This window comes from Babylonia areolata, chromosome 17 (assembly GCF_041734735.1).
Source record: "Babylonia areolata isolate BAREFJ2019XMU chromosome 17, ASM4173473v1, whole genome shotgun sequence".
Lineage (NCBI taxonomy): Eukaryota > Metazoa > Mollusca > Gastropoda > Neogastropoda > Buccinidae > Babylonia > Babylonia areolata.
The window spans coordinates 1,396,312-1,419,330 of record NC_134892.1 but is presented as its reverse complement, the minus strand read 5'-3'; the positions used below and the strand labels follow the sequence as shown (position 1 = coordinate 1,419,330).

The 23,019-nt window shown below is 47.2% G+C and overlaps 1 protein-coding gene across 3 annotated transcripts in view; it reads right to left on the bottom strand.

The window, feature by feature from the left end:
- LOC143291428 (sodium- and chloride-dependent glycine transporter 1-like) overlaps positions 1–23,019 on the bottom strand; it is a 96,724-nt gene that overhangs the window by 72,384 nt on the left and 1,321 nt on the right. The window contains exon 1 of one of the 3 annotated variants that reach the window (XM_076601276.1): positions 6,378–6,466. The exons of 1 other annotated variant lie outside the window; for it this stretch is intronic. The gene's annotated coding sequence lies outside the window, so the exon portion shown is untranslated. Of the gene's footprint in view, positions 1–6,377; positions 6,467–23,019 lie in introns of those variants that run through there. One more of the 3 variants, XM_076601275.1, reaches the window with a different exon arrangement.

Genomic DNA, 23,019 nt, shown 5'->3' with positions numbered 1-23,019 from the left:
AAGGACTCAATGTTGCTGACTGTTGTTACTGGCACCATGCAGACTTGCCTCGAGGCATTTCCCTGTCACTCTACCTTCCTCCTCTCACGTGCGCGCGCGCGCGCGCGTGTGTGTGTGTGTGTGTCTGTCTGTCTGTCTGTACGTGTCTGAGTGTGGATGTGTGCATGCACGTGAGAGAGAGAGAGATAAAGAAACAGAGAGAGACACACACAGAGAGAGAAAAAAGAGAGAAGGAGAGAGAGAGAAACACACACAGAGAGAGAGAGAGAGAGGGAGAGAAAGAAACAGAGAGAAAAAAGAGAGAAAGAGAGAGGGAGAGAGAGAGAGAAAGAAACAGAGAGAGAAGAAACAGAGAGAGAAAGAAACAGAGACAGAGAGAAAAGGTGGGAGGATTCAGGGAAAAAAAAGTAATCTCGGTATAATCACACCACCACGTAATCCTAACTGCAGAGGGGATAAGAGTTCCACAGACCGTGAAGTCGACGCTACGACGGCTTAACAGCCTTACTCCACTCCAACGCTGCCACACCCACCCCCACTCACACCAACAACAGGTACGCGGTGATAGAACAGCGATCAACGATCATGTACTTTGAACAAAAACAAACCGGTTGGTATTGTTGTTGCTGTTGTTTGTTTTGTGTGTGTGTGTGTGTGTGTGTGTGTGTGTGTTGTGTGTGTGTTGGGATGGGTTTTTTGTTGTTTTTTTGTTGTTGTTTTTTGCTCTTTAAAAAAAATCTTTTCTTTTCATGCACAAGGCCAAAGGAGAATGTTCCACTGGATCTTTTGCACGTTCGTCGTTGTTTCCTGTTGTGAGTCTATCTGGATGAGATGGAGAGATGGAGATGAGAGAAAAGAGGGCCTGTTGGTTTCTAGGCAAAGTGCAGAAGTACACTGATGGTAGATCAAAACCACTAATGGTAGTTCTGGGATTCTATCAACACTACCTGACACAGACCCTTCATCGTCCTGCACTCCTTCATCAGCTTGTCTTCTGGACTCCAGCCCGGTTTCATCAGCCATCATGCCACTTCCACACTTGGTTACACAATCAAGAAAGAGTCCACCAGTTTATCTCCGATTCAAATAGATTTTAGCTTAGAAAGTATTTTGAAGAAAGGGTACAACATGATTCTATTCGTAAAATATATGTTGAATTTATTTGACTGACCAAATATTCAAAGTGAACGGATTGGCCAATGATCTGTTAGAATTTCTCCTCTCCCCTCTGTTCCCCCTCCTCCACCACCTTACCCTCCATTCTTCTAAATTTTCTTCTTCTTCTTCGTGTTTTTCTTCTATTAGGCCAATTACTTTGGTGATAATAAATTTAATCTCATGTTAATATTGATATTAGCATTATTTTACTATATTATGTACTGTTTGCTTATTTGTTTTATTTAATTATTTCATTACTTACTGTTTATGAATGTTATTTGATGCAAGTCATAATATGGTTCATCAGCCGTCATGATAAAATTGAAGTGCAACGTTGTGAGCACAGTATAAGCTTTAAGCTTGTTGATGCTCTTTTGTCATTCATTGCATTGTAATCATGTGTATTGTTGAATAATTAAAGATTATTTAAACCAAGAGTGTGCTGGCTGTTTGAACCATCCGATCTGGTGACCCATGGTAGAGGGGATGGATGGGGGGGGGGGGGGGGGGGGATGGGGGGGGGGGTGACCCATGGTAGAGGGGATGGATGGGGGGGGGGTGACCCATGGTAGAGGGGATGGATGGGGGGTGGTGACCCATGGTAGAGGGGATGGATGGGGGGGTGGTGACCCATGGTAGAGGGGATGGATGGGGCTGGGTGGTGACCCATGGTAGAGGGGATGGATGGGGGGGGTGGTGACCCATGGTAGAGGGGATGGATGGGGGGTGGTGACCCATGGTAGAGGGGATGGATGGGGGGGTGACCCATGGTAGAGGGGATGGATGGGGCTGGGTGGTGACCCATGGTAGAGGGGATGGATGGGGGGGGGTGACCCATGGTAGAGGGGATGGATGGGGGGGGGGTGACCCATGGTAGAGGGGATGGATGGGGGTGGGTGGTGACCCATGGTAGAGGGGATGGATGGGGGTGGGTGGTGACCCATGGTAGAGGGGATGGATGGGGGGGGGTGACCCATGGTAGAGGGGATGGATGGGGGGGGGGGACCCATGGTAGAGGGGATGGATGGGGGGGGGGTGACCCATGGTAGAGGGGATGGATGGGGGGGGGGGTGACCCATGGTAGAGGGGATGGCTGGGGCTGGGTGGTGATCCATGGTAGAGGGGATGGATGGGGGTGGTGGTGGTGACCCATGGTAGAGGGGATGGATGGGGGTGGGGGTGGTGACCTATGGTAGAGGGGATGGATGGGGGGGGGGGTGACCCATGGTAGAGGGGATGGATGGGGGGGGGGGTGACCCATGGTAGAGGGGATGGATGGGGGTGGGTGGTGACCCATGGTAGAGGGGATGGATGGGGGGGGGTGACCCATGGTAGAGGGGATGGATGGGGGGGGTGGTGACCCATGGTAGAGGGGATGGATGGGGGGGGGGTGACCCATGGTAGAGGGGATGGATGGGGGTGGGGTGGGGGATCAGCTGATGGAAGTGGAAAAAGGGTGGAAGGGTGGCGCGGGGAATGCTGATGTTCTTGTACAGTACAGTACAAGTCAGGACAGGTCAGGACAGGACAGGACAGACAGGACAGGAAGTGGGAAAAGGATGGAGGGGTGGCCGGGGGGGAGGGGGGCCGGGGGGGGGGGGGAATGCTGATGTTCTTGTGGTGATCAGAAAGTCTGAATGGCACTAGTGATCTCTTCTCCATAGACAGTGCATACATATAATACGGCTTTTTCTTTTCTTTGATTTCATGCAGACATCTCAGCTCAAGATTAAAATCACACGCGCACGCGCGCGCGTGCACACACACACACACACACACACACTCTCTCTCTCTCTCTCTCTCATTTCCCTGGTTAAATGAAATTTCAATTCGTTTCGTTTCGTTTCCTCTCTCCCCCTCTCTCTCTCTCTCATTCACAATGGTTGTAAACAGGTTTCGTGGAACTGATAATAAATTTATTTCCTATGACAACCCTATTATTGTCGTGGGTTCTTTTACGTGTGCGAAGTGCACGCGACACGCTGGACCTCAATTAATCGGCTTATTCGAATGACTAGCGTTCAGACCACCACGCAAGGAATGGAAGAAACTACTGGCGTGTGTGTGGTTTGTACCTGCACTCATATTCCCTCCGTTCCTGTGTGGACGCGTTACCACTATGACTAAGCCATGTAACTCCTTGGAGCATGAGGCGAGCAGACAGATTTCTCACACCAGCCTGTGCCGCTTCCACGAACCGACGCCGTGTGCTGTACACGTATTGACCACTGGGACTGGAGGTCAGGGAAATCCACACACACAGATCCTTTGTTTAAACGTGTACGCCAGCGGCGGGGTGTGTGTGTGTGTGTGTGTGTGTGTGTGTGTGTGTGTGTGTGTTTATCACCGTGTCTATCAAGCGTGCGCGGCTGCGCTGACCTCTGTTGTGTAGTGCAGTGTGGTGTGGTGTAGTGTAGTGTGGTGTGGTGTAGTGTGGTGTGGTGTGGTGTGGTGTAGTGTAGTGTGGTGTGGTGTGGTGTGGTGTGGTGTAGTGTAGTGTGGTGTGGTGTAGTGTGGTGTGGTGTAGTGTAGTGTTGTGTTGCGTTGTGTGGTGAATGTGTGTTGTGTTGTGTGTGTGTGTTGTGTGTGTGTGTGTGTGTGTGTGTGGTGTGTATGTATGTATGTGTGTGTGTGTGTGTGTGAGTGAGTGAGTGAGTGTGTGTGTGTGTGTGTGTGTGTGTGTGTGTGTGTGTGTGTGTTTATCACCGTGTCTATCAAGCGTGCGCGGCTAGGCTGACCTCTGTTGTGTAGTGCAGTGTGGTGTGGTGTAGTGTAGTGTGGTGTGGTGTAGTGTAGTGTGGTGTGGTGTGGTGTAGTGTAGTGTGGTGTGGTGTGGTGTAGTGTGGTGTAGTGTAGTGTGGTGTGGTGTGGTGCAGTGTGGTGTGGTGTAGTGTAGTGTGGTATGGTGTAGTGTAGTGTGGTGTGGTGTGGTGTGGTGTAGTGTAGTGTGGTGTGGTGTAGTGTAGTGTGGTGTGGTGTAGTGTGGTGTTGTGTTGTGTTGCGTTGTGTGGTGAATGTGTGTTGTGTTGTGTGTGTGTGTGTGTATGTGTGTGTGTTGTGTGCGCGTGTGTGTTGTCTGTGTGTGTGTGTATGTGTGTGTGTGTGTGTGTGTGTGTGTGTGTGTGTGTGTGTGTGTGTGTGTGTGTGTGTGTGTGTGTGTGACTCTGTGTGTGTGTGTGAGTGTGTGTGTGCCCGCTCGCCATTCATCACAGCGCGGCAAAACGAGGGAGTGGACAGAGACCCCAAGGTCACGTTGATCACGACGTCAACAATGATGCAAGCTGCTTTGTCATCATGACCAATCAAGTCTCGTAACCCCATCACCAGTTCCTTCCCTTTGTCACCAAAATGGTGACGGGGACGAGTCAGTTCACGAATGGATACGCACGTGTTTATAAATAAACAAATGAATAAATAGAAAGAAAAGTAATCCCACTGCCTCTCTTTGTATATTCTAGTCCTCAGTTGTAGTTTGCGCTGCTAACAACATAACCACGTGTTTGTTCTCTCAAGTTGTAGCTGTTGTTGAGGTTGCGGTGGTGAAGGTTATGGTGTAAAAATCGTATTCATAACACACACACACACACACACACACACACACACACACACTGAAGAATAACAGCAACAAAACACTGCCCGTTTAAAATTGTGCACGGCAACAGTTAACAGCCTGAACTTAGAGGGATTATTCTGATGGCGAAGACGGCGAAGAGAAATAAAACTGAATGGCTTCAAAGTACACACGTTTTGTACTTTGCAAGCTGTGGTATTCTGTGTTAGGAAAACTATAAATAAATAAATAAATGAAAAGGAAGAATGCCACGGAATGAAAGAAAGGCAAAACGAAAAGAAAGAGAGAAAGCAAGCAAGATCCCCCCCACCCCACCCCCGAAAAATAATTTTAAAATTATCTAAAAAAAACTAAAAAAAACAAACAAAACAAACAAATAATAATAATACATAAAATAAAACAAAATAAAATGAAAACACGAAAAACCTGGACAACTATCACTGACAACAGATTCGGCTCCCACAACATTGTCTACTAATTTCACACACACACACACACACACACACACACACACACACACACGTGGCTTTTTCTCTTTCTTTTTTTTTTTTCTTTTTTTTTTCTCTTTTCTTCTTCTTTTTTTTTTTTTTTTTAGATAGGCTAATAAATCAATTAAAAAAACACCAAAAAAACAAACACACACTGCAAACAAAACTAGTTTTCCACGAGAAAAGAGCAAGGTCGGGTGCTGACAGGGTAAAACGAATTTATTTGCACCTGAGGTGGCAAAACAAGACGGAGCTGAACAAGATCACAGTTTAGTCCCCCCGCCCCCCCCCCCTTCCCCCCCCCCCCCCCTCCCCCGGAGGGACGCTGCGAGTGACGGTGGGAGAGAGTATGTATACATGCTCTTTCTCATTGTCACCCCCTCCGGAGGAAAAGATAGGTCTACTTAGGTTTTAGCTAGGTATTTACGCCTCTGCGCACACAGGTCATTAATAGTCAGTAATGACGGCTGACCTTCCAATTTGAAGATTGAAGAACACGTCTTGATACCGTTTAAAAATAGATCGAGATCTCTCTCTCTCCAAATCTACACCACACCACACACACACACACACACACCTTTTTCCTTTCGCTCACGAAAATCTGAGAGATGACCCCTGCCAGCCTAATCGATGAAGACACGAGCTACTCTTTCCCATAGCAACGGGACTGGCTCTAACAAGAGACCAGTTCAACACATCCACGCTGCCATTTGCTCCCAGTGTGGCATGCACGGGGCGCGTGATCGCCCAGTGGACGAAATGCGCGCGCCTGCCTCTCTCTGAAACATCGACCAGTTGGTTTCTCAGAGTATGATGAAACCCTCATGTCTGCCGAAGCTAGACCTGATCAACTAAACACACGACGAAAACCTGGCGGACGAAAATATACGAACAGAAATCGGTGACAGCACGATTAAAGAATATATGATTAAAAGACTCTACAGAGATGGGCTTGTATCGTTATTAGATTTACTTCCAACCCGGTGGCGCATACCGCATGCATAAACACTCCAGTTTTTTTCTTCTTTTTTCACATGCTGCAAAACCGGCATGGTTCCGAGAAGGAAACAATAGTTTACGAAATGAGGAAAACATCGTAAAATAATGAGAGACGAAAGGAAGATGAACACCTAAGTAAACAAAATAAACCAACATCTTACCGTAATTGGTGGCCTTGGGGGAACGGACGAGCGATTTCGTAGTACACTCAACACTCTGGCTTCCACCGAAGTGAACCACTCACTTCCACGACCGGCCAGCAAACGTGCGCACGCCGCGTGCGTTGTCGGTGGTAAAGCCCGCTGCCACATTCAGTCATTCATGTGGGCGGTGGAAAACTACGGATCGGAGAAGGCGCGCGCGCGCTCGCACACACACACACACACACACACACACACACACACACACACTGATGTGCTTGACGCTTATGGAGACCACAGAGCTAGATTTGCACGTGGGGAGATTCGGAATGCAAGCAGAGAGAAGCCAGATCCAGGCTGCAGATTTATCCCTGTGTGAACTTGCTGTACACAACAAGACCGGAAAGTTTTTGTTGACCCTGTGTTGGTCAGGGACAAGTCATTCTGACGCCTTCATCACACAACCGTTTCCATACAGTGAGAGTAGTCCACAGGGACTCTGAGCAATGTACCGGGTTGTAGTAGTTTTATGTAACGTAAATCGGATGATAATCAGGGTGATGATGATGGTGATAATAATAATAATGATAACCATATTATATATATTAGTAATGGTAATGATAATAGTAACAATAGTAGTACCTAGTAATATATTATTACCACTATTATTATCATTATTATTGTTGTTGTTGTTGCCGCGTTTCTGTAATCAGTTGTTCAGTTTTGGGTTTTCAGTTGTTGTTTTTTTTGTTGTTGTTTTTTTTATATATATATAGTTTCATTCATGTCTCCATTTAGGTTTTTATTTTATCTGAATTAATAGTTTTCAAGAAACATTTCTAATATCACGAAAGAAGACAAAATACAGCGTTCAATAAAGAGAAAAGAAAACTGAAGCAAGAGGAAGCCTCAGCTTACGACTTTCACGTCAGTGTCACAAACCATCAGCACTGAAACACAATGACAAACATACACACAATAGTTGATCATGAAAACTGAAGCAACAAGAAGCCTCAGCTTACATCTTTAACGTGTCACAAACCATCAGCAAACACAATGACAAACATACACACAATAGTAAAGAGTGGTAACTCTCTCCATTCACAAGGTACACAACTTCAAGTCAGTGCTGCTCACGCTACCGATTCAGCCAGCACACAGGTAAATAAAAGGTACATTGAAACAAACACAGACACTTCCTCAAAAAGGGAAGCGCCGGGCCTGTCCTTATACCGATCATTTGACATGTGCACACAGCAGCAGTGATAGAAGAAATGTGCATATGAACGAAAACAATACAAGCTCATGCTTGTTGTTGCTCAAATCTTCTTAATTGAACCCTGTATTGCACCTTGTTTCTTGATATTAAAAATGTTTAAACCAAGAAATGTGCAAACACAAATTAGCTTTTATTCAAGACTGACATAGCCTCTTTAATCCCACAATAGTTGATCATGAAAAGAAAGTTGAACTTGAGTACAAAACAAAATAAAGTGAAAATACAACTCCTGCTACTACTATGGATGGGATGGGATAGGATGGGATAGGACAGGATGGGATAGGATGGGATGGGGTAGGATGGGATGGGATATGGTAGGATAGGATGGGGATAGGATGGGATGGGATAGGATGGGATGGGATGGGATGGGATAGGATGGGATGGGATAGGATAGGATGGGATGGGATAGGATGGGATGGGATGGGATGGGATAGGATGGGATGGGATGGGATGGGGTGGGATAGGATGGGATGGGATGGGATAGGGTGGGATAGGATGGGATGGGGTGGGATAGGATGGGATGGGATGGGATAGGATGGGATGGGGTGGGATGGGATGGGGTGGGATAGGATAGGATGGGGTGGGATAGGGTGGGATAGGATGGGATGGGATGGGGTGGGATAGGATGGGATGGGGTGGGATAGGATGGGATGGGGTGGGATGTCATAGGATGGGATGGGATGGGGTGGGATAGGATGGGATGGGGTGGGGTGGGATGGGATAGGATGGGATAGGATAGGATAGGATGGGATGGGGTGGGATGGGATAGGATGGGATGGGATAGGATGGGATAGGATGGGATAGGATGGGATGGGATGGGATGGGATAGGATGGGATGGGGTGGGATGGGATGGGATGGGATGGGATGGGATGGGATGGGGTGGGATGGGATGGGATGGGATAGGATGGGATGGGGTGGGGTGGGATGGGATAGGATGGGATGGGATGGGATAGGATGGGATGGGATAGGACGAGACGGGACAGGATAGGATAGGATGGGATAGGATGGGATGGGATGGGATAGGACGGGACGGGACAGGATGGGATGGGATAGGATGGGATGGGATGGGATAGGATGGGATGGGATGGGATAGGACGGGACAGGACAGGATGGGATGGGATAGGATGGGATGGGATGGGATAGGGCGGGACGGGACAGGACAGGATAGGATGGGATGGGATAGGATGGGATGGGATGGGATAGGACGGGACGGGACAGGACAGTATGGGATAGGATGGGATGGGATGGGATAGGATGGGATGGGATAGGACGGGACGGGACGGGACAGGATAGGATGGGATGGGTTAGGATGGGATGGGATGGGAAAGGATGGGATAGGATGGGATAGGACGGGACGGGACAGGATAGGATAGGATGGGATAGGATGGGATGGGATGGGATAGGACGGGACGGGACAGGATAGGATGGGATGGGATGGGGTGGGGTGGGGTGAAATGAGATATTCCTGAAGTCAGTGTGTTGTGTGGGTGTTAGAACTGGGTTTGGCGGGAGATCAGAGTCCGTCTCTCTTATAGAGCGCGTGACAGTCATCATGAAAGACATTCATGTTAACTTCACACATCATGAAAGACATTCATGTTAACTTCACACATGTCATGTTGCACATCATCCATTCTGTATATTGCCACATTTTTCAGTTTGGGACTATCAAAAATAGCTTATTATAGAAAATAAAACAAATTACAAAATGTTATGTACGTACTTTCGCATGTACTCTCTCTCTCTCTCTCTCTCTCTCTCTCTATATATATATATATATATATATATATGTATATATATATAATTATATCTGTCGCACTCTCTCTCTCTCTTTCTCTCTCTCTATCTCTAATTATATCTCTCTCTCACTCACTCCCTCACTCCCTCGCACACACACACACACACACACACACACACACACACACACACACACACACGCACGCACGCACGCACACAACACACACACACACACACACACACACACACACTCACACACACGCACGCACGCACAAAACACACACACACACACACACTCACACACACACGCACGCACGCACGCACACACACAACACACACACACACACACACACACACACACACACACACACACATGGCTCTTAAACCTGGGAATGTAAGAGATGAAGAGATCGTGAGAAACAGGCCCTGTGAGCTGTGGATTTCAATGGAAAAGCTCTGTACCGTCCTCCTGATGACAGCAGTTCAATAGAAAAGTTCTGCTCAATGGAAAAGCTCTGCTCAATGGAAAAGCTCTGTTCAATGGAAAAGCTCTGTACCGTCGTCCTGATGACAGCAGCTCAATGGAAAAGCTCTGCTCAATGGAAAAGCTCTGTACCGTCCTCCTGATGACAGCAGCTCAATGGAAAAGCTCTGTACCGCCCTCCTGATGACAGCAGCTCAATGGAAAAGCTCTGCTCAATGGAAAAGCTCTGTACCGTCCTCCTGATGACAGCAGCTCAATGGAAAAGCTCTGTACCATGACAGCAGCTCAATGGAAAAGCTCTGTACCATGACAGCAGCTCAATGGAAAAGCTCTGTACCATGACAGCAGCTCAACGGAAAAGCTCTGTACCGTCCTCGTGATGGCAGCAGCTCAATGGAAAAGCTCTGCTCAATGGAAAAGCTCTGTGCCATGGTCCTGATGAGAGCAGCTCAATGGAAAAGCTCTGTTCCATGGCAGCAGCTCAATGGGAAAGTTTTGTACCGTCGTCCTGATGGCAGCAGCTCAATGGAAAAGCTCTTTGCCATGGCAGCAGCTCAATGAAAAAGCTCTGTACCATGACAGCAGCTCAATGAAAAAGCTCTGTACCATGACAGCAGCTCAATGGAAAAGCTCTGTATCGCCGTCCTGATGTCAGCAGCTTCTAATGTCTGGCTAAAAACACGGTATTGACTCCACTGACTCCTACACAGCACGTGGGAGACATAATCAGAGTTCCATCAAAGATCCCATCACTGCGGGTTTGCAGGCACCTTGGTTCCGCATTTCAGTGTTGACGGTCACGAGATGAATGTCCGTAGTGTATGGTGTGTGTGTGTGTGTGTGTGTGTGTGTGTGTGTGTGTGTGTGTGTGTGTGTGTAAATATATATTGTAATACGCAGTATTTGAATATGTTTCATGCTTTGTGTGTTAAATCATTATTTTCTTCCTTTCGTGAGTAATGTCATATGTGTGTATGTGTTTAATGTTTATTGTAAAGCGCCTTGATCTCCTTCTTGAGGGAGAAAGCGCTCAGCAAGTATCCACTATGAAAATGATGATGATGATGATGACAGTCTTGCAATGTCACGACCGTAACCATAATCTAGCTGGAATACCATCAAAGAGCCTGCCTTTTTTTTCTTTTGTTCTTTTTTTTTTCAGACTTTGAAACTACGGCCAGTGCCCCTTCACGTTGCAGACTGTTGTAGACATGTTTTTCCTACCAGGGTTTCCGACGATCAGACTTTCGGGCGAGACACTACTAAACCAACGTCCTGTGTGTGGTGTGGGATTAATTCGCGACTGAAAACGAAACCACGGCAGCAAGGGATCGACTGAAATGTTGCAGGCACCATTTTGCAGGGAATAAGTCAAGCCGGCAGCATGTTGGTAGGTAAACACAATACTGGGGAACTGGGGGGAAAAAACCTACAGATGGCGCCACGTTACAGCGACGCGACGCGATGCGACGCAAGGCAACATAGTGCGACACAACACAGCATTACGCAACTCAGCAAAACGACGAGAACAACGATAAAGATGACGACAACCATCCTAACATAAAACAATGCACGGGATAAAAAAAAAGAAAGAAAAAAAGACATAATATATCGCCCTCGACATTGTTAGGCATTGTTACTTTTTCCCCATCTTTCCTTCACCCCCCCCCCCAACACACACACACACACCACCACCCCCTCTCACACCACCCACCCTCCCTCCCTCCCTCTCTCCCCAGACTCACACGTGTGTTGCACGAAACGCTTTGTCTGTTGTGGGACACTAGAGTCATTCCTCCATTGTCTGACCGTGACAAAGGTCCGTGTGTTTAGGTACTGTTGTGTGTGTGTGTGTGTGTGTGTGTGCGCGTGTGTGCGGTGGGTGGAGGTGGGGGTGGTGGGGGTTCTGCAGCGTCGCTGCCGGTAACAGACTGAGGAAAATACCCAAGTAACTTGGCACAGCACTGTTCGTGTCAATGTCTTCTTCCAAGGTTGCTTCCCAAGGAAGGCCAAGATTCTGTCCTTTCGTTCGTGCCCTGAAGGTGTTCAGATACAGTAAAAAGACAGACAAGATACAGTAAAAAGACAGACAAGATACAGTAAAAAGACAGACAAGACGTTACTACCCTGAAGGTGTTAAGATACAGTAAAAAGACAGACAAGATACAGTAAAAAGACAGACAAGACGTTCCTACCCTGAAGGTGTTCAGATACAGTAAAAAGACAGACAAGACGTTCGTACCCTGAAGGTGTTCAGATACAGTAAAAAGACAGACAAGATACAGTAAAAAGACAGACAAGACGTTACTACCCTGAAGGTATTGAGATACAGTAAAAAGACAGACAAGACGTTCCTACCCTGAAGGTGTTAAGATACAGTAAAAAGACAGAAAAGACGTTCCTACCCTGAAGGTGTTAAGATACAGTAAAAAGACAGACAAGACGTTCCTACCCTGAAGGTGTTCAGATACAGTAAAAAGACAGACAAGACGTTCCTACCCTGAAGGTGTTCAGATACAGTAAAAAGACAGACAAGACGTTCCTACCCTGAAGGTGTTCAGATACAGTAAAAAGACAGACAAGACGTTCTTACCTGAAGGTGTTAAGATACAGTAAAAAGACAAACAAGACGTTCGTTCGTACCCTGAAGGTGTTAAGACACAGTAAAAAGACAGACAAGACGTTCATACCTGAAGGTGTTAAGATAAAGTAAAAAGACAAACAAGACGTTCGTACCCTGAAGGTGTTAAGATAAAGTTAAAAGACAGCCAAGAAAATAAAGAACATATGATCATTTTCCTCAACAGTTAACACAAACATGTACACAGCATGATGTACATATCATATATCCAAATTTATGTGACGCGCTTCAGTCCATTTTCGAAGGTGGCAAACAGGATGGATTACAAATGAAAATACAAATTATCATTGTTTTGAATTATGACAATTTATGCAATTGTTTTCTTGATTTACTCTTCATACAGTGATTGTACAGCCGGCGTTAAGACGATGAAAAACATTTTGGCGATAATGATGATAATGATAACAACTACAACAATAACAATAACACTACTACCACTACTACTACCACAACTGATAGTAGTAGTAGTGAGACCCATCCATGCACTCAAGACATCCTCCTCCTCCTCCTCCTCCTCCTCCTACTACTACTATCACCATCACCAGCAGACAAAGAGCTATGTAGACAGACAGAGAGGCATATAGACAGACAGAGAGGCAGACACAGAGGCTTGCAGACAGACAGACAGAGAGGCATTTAGACAGACAGACAGAGAGGCAGACACAGAGGCTTGCAGACAGACAGACAGACAGACAGAGAGGCAGACACAGAGGCTTGCAGACAGACAGACAGACAGAGAGGCATGCAGACAGACAGACAGACAGAGGCATGCAGGCAGACAGACAGAAAAACAGAGAGGCATGTAGACAGACAGACAGACAGAGGCATGCAGACAGACAGACAGACAGACAGACAGACAGAGAGAGAGGCATGTAGACAGACAGACAGACAGAGGCAGACACAGAGGCTTGCAGACAGACAGACAGAAAAACAGAGAGGCATGTAGACAGACAGACAGACAGAGGCATGCAGACAGACAGACAGACAGAGAGAGAGGCATGTAGACAGACAGAGAGGCATGCAGGCAGACAGACAGACAGATAGGCATATAGACAGAAATACAGACGGACAGACAGGCAGAGAGGCCTTAAAAGAACTGCCCTAAATCTAGCCGTTCTTGTGGAGCCGCTGGTACAGCGTTACTGAGGGGCCTCACACACACACACACACACACACACACACACACACACACACACACACGCACACACACACACACACACACGGACACACACACATACACATACACACACACACGCACACACACGCACACACACACGGACACGCACACGCACACACACACACGCACGCACGCACACACACACACACACACACACACAGGGGAGAGAGGAGAAGGAGAGAACTCTGATGTAAGCCCACTGACCTGTTTTCAAATGGTTGCACGTGTTGAACACACACACATTTGAAAACCAAACCTTAGATTGGATGAACAACACAATTTAGAAAGAATGAGCTGATAACAGGAAAATAACCTGAGGGTAATTTAGAAACATGTCTTACATTGCAGACTGGGAGTTTTCTGCTCTCTGTTGTAACGCATAAAAAACAAACAGTGCTACATCTCTAATTACAATGTTGTTGACATTTTCAATTAAGTGGGGTAATAGGGGAATCCTTCAACTGTACATATACCTGGATGAACATTTCTTTCTCAGCATATCAGTTGCCAGTACATGAATCTCGTCTTCGTTCCCTCCAGAAAAATATAGTTTTTCAAGCTATCCTTTTAAAGAGAAAGATTCAGTGTCAGATTCAGGTGTTTTATTCATTTGAGGCCTTAGCCCCGTATGAAGAGGTGCAAAACATAAATGTATAATCAAACCGAGAATTGAACAAGCATCACAGGTCCTTTGAAGAAACAATAGACAATTACAACACAAAAATTAAGACACGATAGCACACACACACACACACACACACACACACACACACACACACAGAGAGAGAGAGAGAGAGAGAGAGAGAGAGAGAGAGAGAGAGAGAGAGAGAGAGAGAGATGGCCCCCCAACAATCCAGCTCATAACTTTGTCCTTTGGGTCACACAACCATTCACACTCCAACACCCAGTGCTCTACCAGTCACACACAAAAAATGGGTGGCGCTGTAGTGTAGCGACGCGCTCTCCCTGGGGAGAGCAGCCCGAATTTCACACAGAGATATCTGTTTTGATAAAAAGAAATACAAATACAAATACAAATACTCCAGCACACTGGCGGTCAGGTCTTTGGTGCTCAGCTTACCGACCTTTCTTTTTAGGGTCAACCAAAATTAGTCACCTAGTTTTAGCATGCCCGCAAACTGCAATTTACGTGAGGGGTTAATGGCCATTTAATCACTTGGTGTGGACGGGGTTAAACTGATAAAGCTGGACACTGTGGTGCCCAATAATTGCACTGTGGAAGCCAGATGCTGTTTTATGGGAGGTCTGTTTGGAGTGTCAAGAATCAGATGATACGTATGTATGTGCTTATGTACGTCCAGAATCGTAAGCACCGTTGACCTGTAACACTGGCGAGAATGAGGGCATTACTTTTTTCTTTCTTTCTTTCTTGTTTTCCGTTACTCGTGTGCACGTGTGGTTTGAAAGTGATCGACCGTTTTTGTTTTTGTTTTTTACTTCGTCATGCAGGCAGCCCCACGCCGTTTTCGGCAAGTTTCTTTTCTTTTTTCGTTTTTCTTTCTTTTCTTTATGACTGACCTCCAGCCATACCACAGTGGTCCCTGTGTAATGGACCGCTCTCCTCAATGAAACAGCACTGTGTGTCTTGCGCGGGACATAGAGGGTGGGGGAGGGGATGCGGGGGGTGGGGGTGGGGGGGGGACAACTTACTGTCCTTCTGGCCACCAGTCACCCCTCCCCCCCCCACCCCCACCCATCCTGCCACACCTCTCTTGTCGTCTGCGTCTTTGATTTTTTTTATTTTTTTATGGATACGCACATAGCGCCTATCCTCGGTGGGAGACCAAGCTCTGAGCGCTTTACAAACACGGGGTCATTTGCACAGCAGGCTGCCCACCTGGGTAGTGTATGACCGTTTTGTTTATTTACCCCTCCATGTAGGCACCCATACTCCGTTTTCGGGGAGTGGGGGTCGGGGGCGGAGTTGGGGGTCGGGATGTGTGCATGCTGTATGTGTTTGTTTCCATAACGCACCGAGTGCTGACGTGGATCACAGAATCTTTAACGTGTGTATTAGATCTTCTGCGTGCGTATACACACGAAGGGGGTTCAGGCACTAGCAGATCTGCACAAATGTTGACCTGGGAGATCGGGAAAATCTCCACCCTTTACCCACCGGGCGCCAGGACCCTCAGATTGAAAGTCCAACACTTTAAACACTCGGCTTTTTCTCAGTCCGCCACTTGCTTTGATGCTGTGCGTGTTTGGCAGCGGACAGGCAGCTGTCTGTACGGCCATGTTACTCCCTTAGCTGTTGCCAGTGTGAAGACTGGTTTGCTGCTGTCTGTACGGCCATGTTACTCCCTTAGCTGTTGCCAGTGTGAAGACTGGTTTGCTGCTGTCTGTACGGCCATGTTACTCCCTTAGCTGTTGCCAGTGTGAAGACTGGTTTGCTGCTGTCTGTACGGCCATGTTACTCCCTTAGCTGTTGCCAGTGTGAAGACTGGTTTCTCTGCTGTCTGTACGGCCATGTTACTCCCTTAGCTGTTGCCAGTGTGAAGACTGGTTTCTCTGCTGTCTGTACGGCCATGTTACTCCCTTAGCTGTTGCCAGTGTGAAGACTGGTTTCTCTGCTGTCTGTACGGCCATGTTACTCCCTTAGCTGTTGCCAGTGTGAAGACTGGTTTGCTGCTGTCTGTACGGCCATGTTACTCCCTTAGCTGTTGCCAGTGTGAAGACTGGTTTGCTGCTGTCTGTACGGCCATGTTACTCCCTTAGCTGTTGCCAGTGTGAAGACTGGTTTCTCTGCTGTCTGTACGGCCATGTTACTCCCTTAGCTGTTGCCAGTGTGAAGACTGGTTTCTCTGCTGTCTGTACGGCCATGTTACTCCCTTAGCTGTTGCCAGTGTGAAGACTGGTTTCTCTGCTGTCTGTACGGCCATGTTGCTCCCTTAGCTGTTGCCTAGTGTGAGGACTGGTTTGCTGCTGTCTGTACGGCCATGTTACTCCCTTAGCTGTTGCCAGTGTGAAGACTGGTTTGCTGCTGTCTGTACGGCCATGTTACTCCCTTAGCTGTTGCCAGTGTGAAGACTGGTTTGCTGCTGTCCGGACGGCCATGTTGCTCCCAAGCCCCCACCCCCGCCCCCACACACATACACTCACACATACACACACGCACACACTCACACACACACACACTCACAAACACGCACACACGCACGCACGTACGCTCGCACATACACACACCATACACACCCATTCAAACATACAACCCTCCACCTACACCCCCCCCCCCCACACACACACGCACGTAGGCTCACACACACACACACACACACACACACACACACCCTACACACACCCGCACACCCATACAACCCTCGCCCCCCACCCCCACCCCTGCCATACCCCGACCCCACCGTCCTCGCCCCAATCCCCCATCACCCTCCCTCCTCCAGCACCCCCCCCCCCCTCCACCCACCACACACACACACACCTCTAGAGACACACACAGCTCAATGCAACTCAAACGAAGTGTTTTTACACTTTATAAACATTGTTGTCTTCTCTCTTTTTTCTATGAATTTCCGAAAGAAGAAACCATTATTTTCATTTCATTTTTCTCTCTCTCCTTCTTTCTTTGTTGAAGAGTAACGGGCGGAAATTTCAAGTCACGCAAACCAATACGTATGACTAAGCACACCCCGAAAACACTGGCATCACCAGTGCTCTGAAGAGTACAGTCAGGAAACCAGTTAGACATTCCGATGACGAAGGAGAAGAAGAAGAAGAAGAAGAAGCGGAATACAAAAGTGCCTGATAACAATGGATTGGTTGTAATTACTGCATGTTCTTTTGCTCTCTTTATTTTTCTCTCTTTTCTTTTCTTTTCTACTCTTTCCCTTTTCTTGAACCACCCGATGTTATCGACACAGCACAGTGACGTGCTGTCTCACCCGATGGCACGATATCCTGTTGAGACGAACCGGTTGAAACCGGACTGGTACTCACCCATATTGGCGTTCTTTTAATTTTTGTTTCTTTTTCTTTTTCTTTCCTTTTTTCTTCTCTTTATTTTCTACTTTTTTGTGTGTGTGTTGAAAAGTTAATATACGAAGAAGACGCAGAAGGAGAAGAAGGAGAAGAAGAAAACACCAAATTAAAAAAACCCGAAACAAACGAATAATCAAAAACACACACACGCAATGGTAGACGCTTTCTAGTTGGTTGCTGAGTCAGGGTGACGAAAATAGGGCATGCATGACGTCACGGCGGCCGTGTGATGAATGGAGAGAGCGGGGAAGGCAGGAAGAAAGAGAGGAGTGGAGTGAAGAAAGAGAGGAGTGGAGTGAAGAAAGAGAGGAGTGAAGAAAGAGAGGAGTGGAGTGAAGAAAGAGAGGAGTGGAGTGAAGAAAGAGAGGAGTGAAGAAAGAGAGGAGTGGAGTGAAGAAAGAGAGGAGTGGAGTGAGACAGAGGGAGGAAGGTGTGGCGGTGTCTGGTGTTGATGATGATGCAAGATTATCGATCGTCAGACTGTCAGCTGTCCCCCCCCCCCTCCTTCCTCTTGGGGTGTGTGTGTGTGTGTGTGTGTATGTTGCATGAGTGTACGTGTATGTGTGTGCGTGTGTGTGTGCGTGCGTGTATGTGTGCGTGTGTGTTTGTGTGTGTATATGTGTGTGTGCATGTATGTGTTTGTTGCGTGAGTGTACGCGTATGTGTGTGTGTAGGCGTGTGTGTGTGCGTGCGTGTATGTGTGCGTGTGTGTGTGTGTGTGTGTGTGTGTGTGTGTGTGTGTGTATGTGTGTGTGTTTGTGTGTGTGCATGTATGTGTTTGTGTGAGTGTACGTGTATGTGTGTGTGTGTGTGCGTGTATGTGAGTGTGTGTGTGTATGTGTGTGTGTGTGCGTGTGTTCGCGCGCGCGCGCGCGTGTGTGTGTATATGTGTGTGTGTGCGTGTATGTGTGTGTTTGTGTTGTGTGTGTGTGTTTGTGTGTGTGTGTGTGTGTGTGTGTGTGTGTGTATACGTGTGCGTGCATGTGTGTGTGCGCGTGTATGTGTGTGTGTGTGTGTGTGAAATAGAGAGAGAGAGAGCTGGTGGTAGGGTTGTAGGGTGGGGGGGGGTCGTTTTGTTTTTTCATTTGCTATTTTCTTTTATTCTTCTTTGGGTGGAATGGCTGTGAACGGTGGAATAATCTGGATATAGGTGTGTGTGTGTGTGTGTGTGTGTGTGTGTGTGTGTGTGTGTGTGTGTGTGTGTGTTAAATGTGTTTTCATTTCTTTCCTTTCGGTCACTTTCTGCTTCTTCACCTCTGCTGCCTCTTTAAGGCCAGGGCCGGATGTAAATGTAAAGATTATAAAGATTTTGTCTAACTGTTTTTGCTTTTAGTGGCTTCTTCTTCTTCAGCCCACTTCCTGTTGGAATGCTTACACACCGGAGGCGGGAGGGGGGGGGGAGGATGGCCGGGGGGGCGGGGGGTGGATGGGAGAACGGTTTAACTGCCAACACAGTGTCCGTCAAGGTCTGGGTTCCAGTCCCGCTCTGGCCTTTGCTCACAAGTTGGAGGGAAGGAGGGTGGGAGAGTGTCTCGTGTTGGGACGAGGGTTGTGGAATGGTTAAGACGGTCATCTGACTGTAGAGTGGCCGGGGGGGTCTGAGTTTGAAGTCCGCTCTGCCCCTTTCTCCCACACTTGAGTTGATCATCAAACAGAGCGTCCAGTTAACTACTGGGTGAGACGTCAAACACTGTCCAGTTAACTACTGGGTGAGACGTTAAACACTGTCCAGTTAACTACTGGGTGAGACGTTAAACACAGCGTCCAGTTAACTACTGGGTGAGACGTTAAACACTGTCCAGTTAACTACTGGGTGAGACGTTAAACACTGTCCAGTTAACTACTGGGTGAGACGTTAAACACTGTCCAGTTAACTACTGGGTGAGACGTTAAACACTGCCCAGTTAACTACTGGGTGAGACGTTAAACACTGTCCAGTTAACTACTGGGTGTGACGTTAAACACTGTCCAGTTAACTACTGGGTGTGACGTTAAACACAGCTTCCAGTTAACTACTGGGTGAGACGTTAAACACTGTCCAGTTAACTACTGGGTGTGACGTTAAACACAGCGTCCAGTTAACTACTGGGTGAGACGTTAAACACAGCGTCCAGTTAACTGCTGGGTGAGACGTTAAACACTGTCCAGTTAACTACTGGGTGAGACGTTAAACACTGTCCAGTTAACTGCTGGGTGAGACGTTAAACACTGTCCAGTTAACTGCTGGGGTGAGACGTTAAACACTGCCCAGTTAACTACTGGGTGAGACGTTAAACACTGCCCAGTTAACTACTGGGTGAGACGTTAAACACTGTCCAGTTAACTGCTGGGGTGAGACGTTAAACACAGCGTCCAGTTAACTACTGGGTGAGACGTTAAACACTGCCCAGTTAACTACTGGGTGAGACGTTAAACACTGCCCAGTTAACTACAGGGTGAGACGTTAAACACTGTCCAGTTAACTACTGGGTGAGACGTTAAACACTGTCCAGTTAACTACTGGGTGAGACGTTAAACACTGTCCAGTTAACTACTGGGTGAGACGTTAAACACTTTCCAGTTAACTACTGGGTGAGACGTTAAACACTGTCCAGTTAACTACTGGGTGAGACGTTAAACACAGCTTCCAGTTAACTACTGGTTGAGACGTTAAACACTGTCCAGTTAACTGCTGGGTGAGACGTTAAACACTGTCCAGTTAACTACTGGGTGAGACGTTAAACACTGTCCAGTTAACTACTGGGTGAGACGTTAAACACTGTCCAGTTAACTAATGGGTGAGACGTTAAACACTGTCCAGTTAACTACTGGGTGAGACGTTAAACACTGTCCAGTTAACTACTGTGTGAGACGTTAAACAAACACTGTCCAGTTAACTACTGGGTGAGACGTTAAACACTGTCCAGTTAACTACTGGGTGAGACGTTAAACACAGCGTCCAGTTAACTACTGGGTGAGACGTTAAACACAGCGTCTAGTTAACTACTGGGTGAGACGTTAAACACAGCGTCCAGTTAACTACTGGGTGAGACGTTAAACACTGTCCAGTTAACTACAGGGTGAGACGTTAAACACAGCGTCCAGTTAACTACTGGGTGAGACGTCAAACACTGTCCAGTTAACTACTGGGTGAGACGTTAAACAATGTCCAGTTAACTACAGGGTGAGACGTTAAACACAGCGTCCAGTTAACTACTGGGTGAGACGTTAAACACTGTCCAGTTAACTACCGGGTGAGACGTTAAACACTGTCCAGTTAACTACTGGGTGAGACGTCAAACACTGTCCAGTTAACTACTGGGTGAGACGTTAAACACTGTCCAGTTAACTACTGGGTGAGACGTTAACTCTCTCCATACGAACGGCGAAAGAGACGACGTTAACAGCGTTTCACCCCAATTACCATCATCAAAATATTGCAAGCGGAAGGCTCTTATACTGAAGAGGTGAATGTTGACAAAGAATACCACAATTCTGACGACGGAAGCTAAATGTTGGGTCATTCAGACACCCACTGGACATCCCAGGGGTCTGTGTAGAGGAGAAGAGAGGACTGGCCGTACTGAGTGAGTTAAACACTGTCCAGTTAACTACTGGGTGAGACGTTAAACACAGCTTCCAGTTAACTACTGGGTGAGACGTTAAACACTGTCCAGTTAACTACTGGGTGAGACGTTAAACACTGTCCAGTTAACTACTGGGGTGAGACGTTAAACACTGTCCAGTTAACTACTGGGTGAGACGTTAAACCGAGGGTCCGTGTGCAGCACGCACTCAGCACACTGAAAAAGAACCCATGACAACTAACGTGCTGTCACCTGGCAACATTCTGCAGAAGACATCCACTCTGACGGGTACAGAAACATGTTATATGCACGCAAGACCTGATCAGCGCGATGGGTTATGCTGCTGCCAGGCATCTCTGCCTTGTATATGTGGTGCAGCGTATATGGATTTGTTCCAATACAGTGACACCTCTGAAACACCCCCCCCCCCTCCCCCCCATTCCACTTAATTCCTGAAAATAACGCTGAGAAAGGAGAATTGCAGAAATGACAAGAAAATATGTTAAAAATCAAGAGTATTCCTTTTTTCTTCTTTTTTTTTCGACGAGACGATTAATGAAAAGAAAGTCTATATTAACATTTCCTTTCACGGAATTAGACCCAAAAAATGGTCAGAAAGAAGAGCACTGTGATGGAACAGATGGTGAGGAAAATTGTGCAGAATAAAATGTATTGGGGTGATTTTTTTTTTTTTTTTAAAGTATCAAAAAACAACAAGAAAACAAATAGTCACCGGCATACAGACACAGACACAGAGACCGACGCATGAAGACAGACACAAATATAAATACAGACAGACAGAAAAAGACGAAACACACACACACACACACACACACACACACACACACACACACTTCGCAAACGAGGCCGATCCAAAGAAAACCCACGTACACATCATCGATAAGTTGACCGGAGCGCCGGACGAATGGCTTGAGGGATGGATTGTGGCCCGAGTTTCCTGAGTTCGATCCCCGGTTCAGACACACCTGGTGGGTCCTGAGTTCGATCCCCGGTTCAGACACACCTGGTGGGTGAAGGGTGGGGATTTATCCAATGCGCAAACCTGCACTTTAAGCACCGGAACCCCGCTCGTGTATATATGCAAGCAGACCTGAGATCAAACCTGAACATTAATGATCCTGTCAGTCCATGTCAGCGTTTGGATGGTTATGGGAAACAAGAACACGCCACAACAGGCACACCCCGGAAAACGGAGTATGGCTGCTTACGTGGCGGGGGTAAAAACAAGCGTACAACAACAAACAAAAAAAAACAAACAAAAAAATCCCACTCGTGTACACGAGTTAATATGGGAGGTTGCAGCCCACGAAGGCACAAGAACATCATCGATAAGTTAAAAGCTGACAAATCACCAAAGCTGAGTTATGCAGACGCAGACATTCTCACTGTGAGAGCTTCCTCGCAGTCAATACACGCCGCTGGTGGGGCGACGGAAGGACAGAGATACAACACACACACTGACGTCACAACACACCCTGACGTCACGACAGGAAATCGTCATCGATTTGTGACATCCGCTGACCTCTCCCTGACCTCTTCTCTGTGTGTGTGTGAGAGAGAGAGAGGGGGAGAGAGAGTGTTTGTGCATGTGCATGTGTGTGTGTGTGTGTGTGTGTGTGTGTGTGTGTGTGTGTGAAAGAGAAGAAGAGAGAGAGAAAGAGAGAGTGTGCGTGTGAGAGAGAGAGAGGGAGAAAGAGAAAGAGTGTGTATGTGTGTGAGAGAGAGACTGAGAGAGAGAGAGTG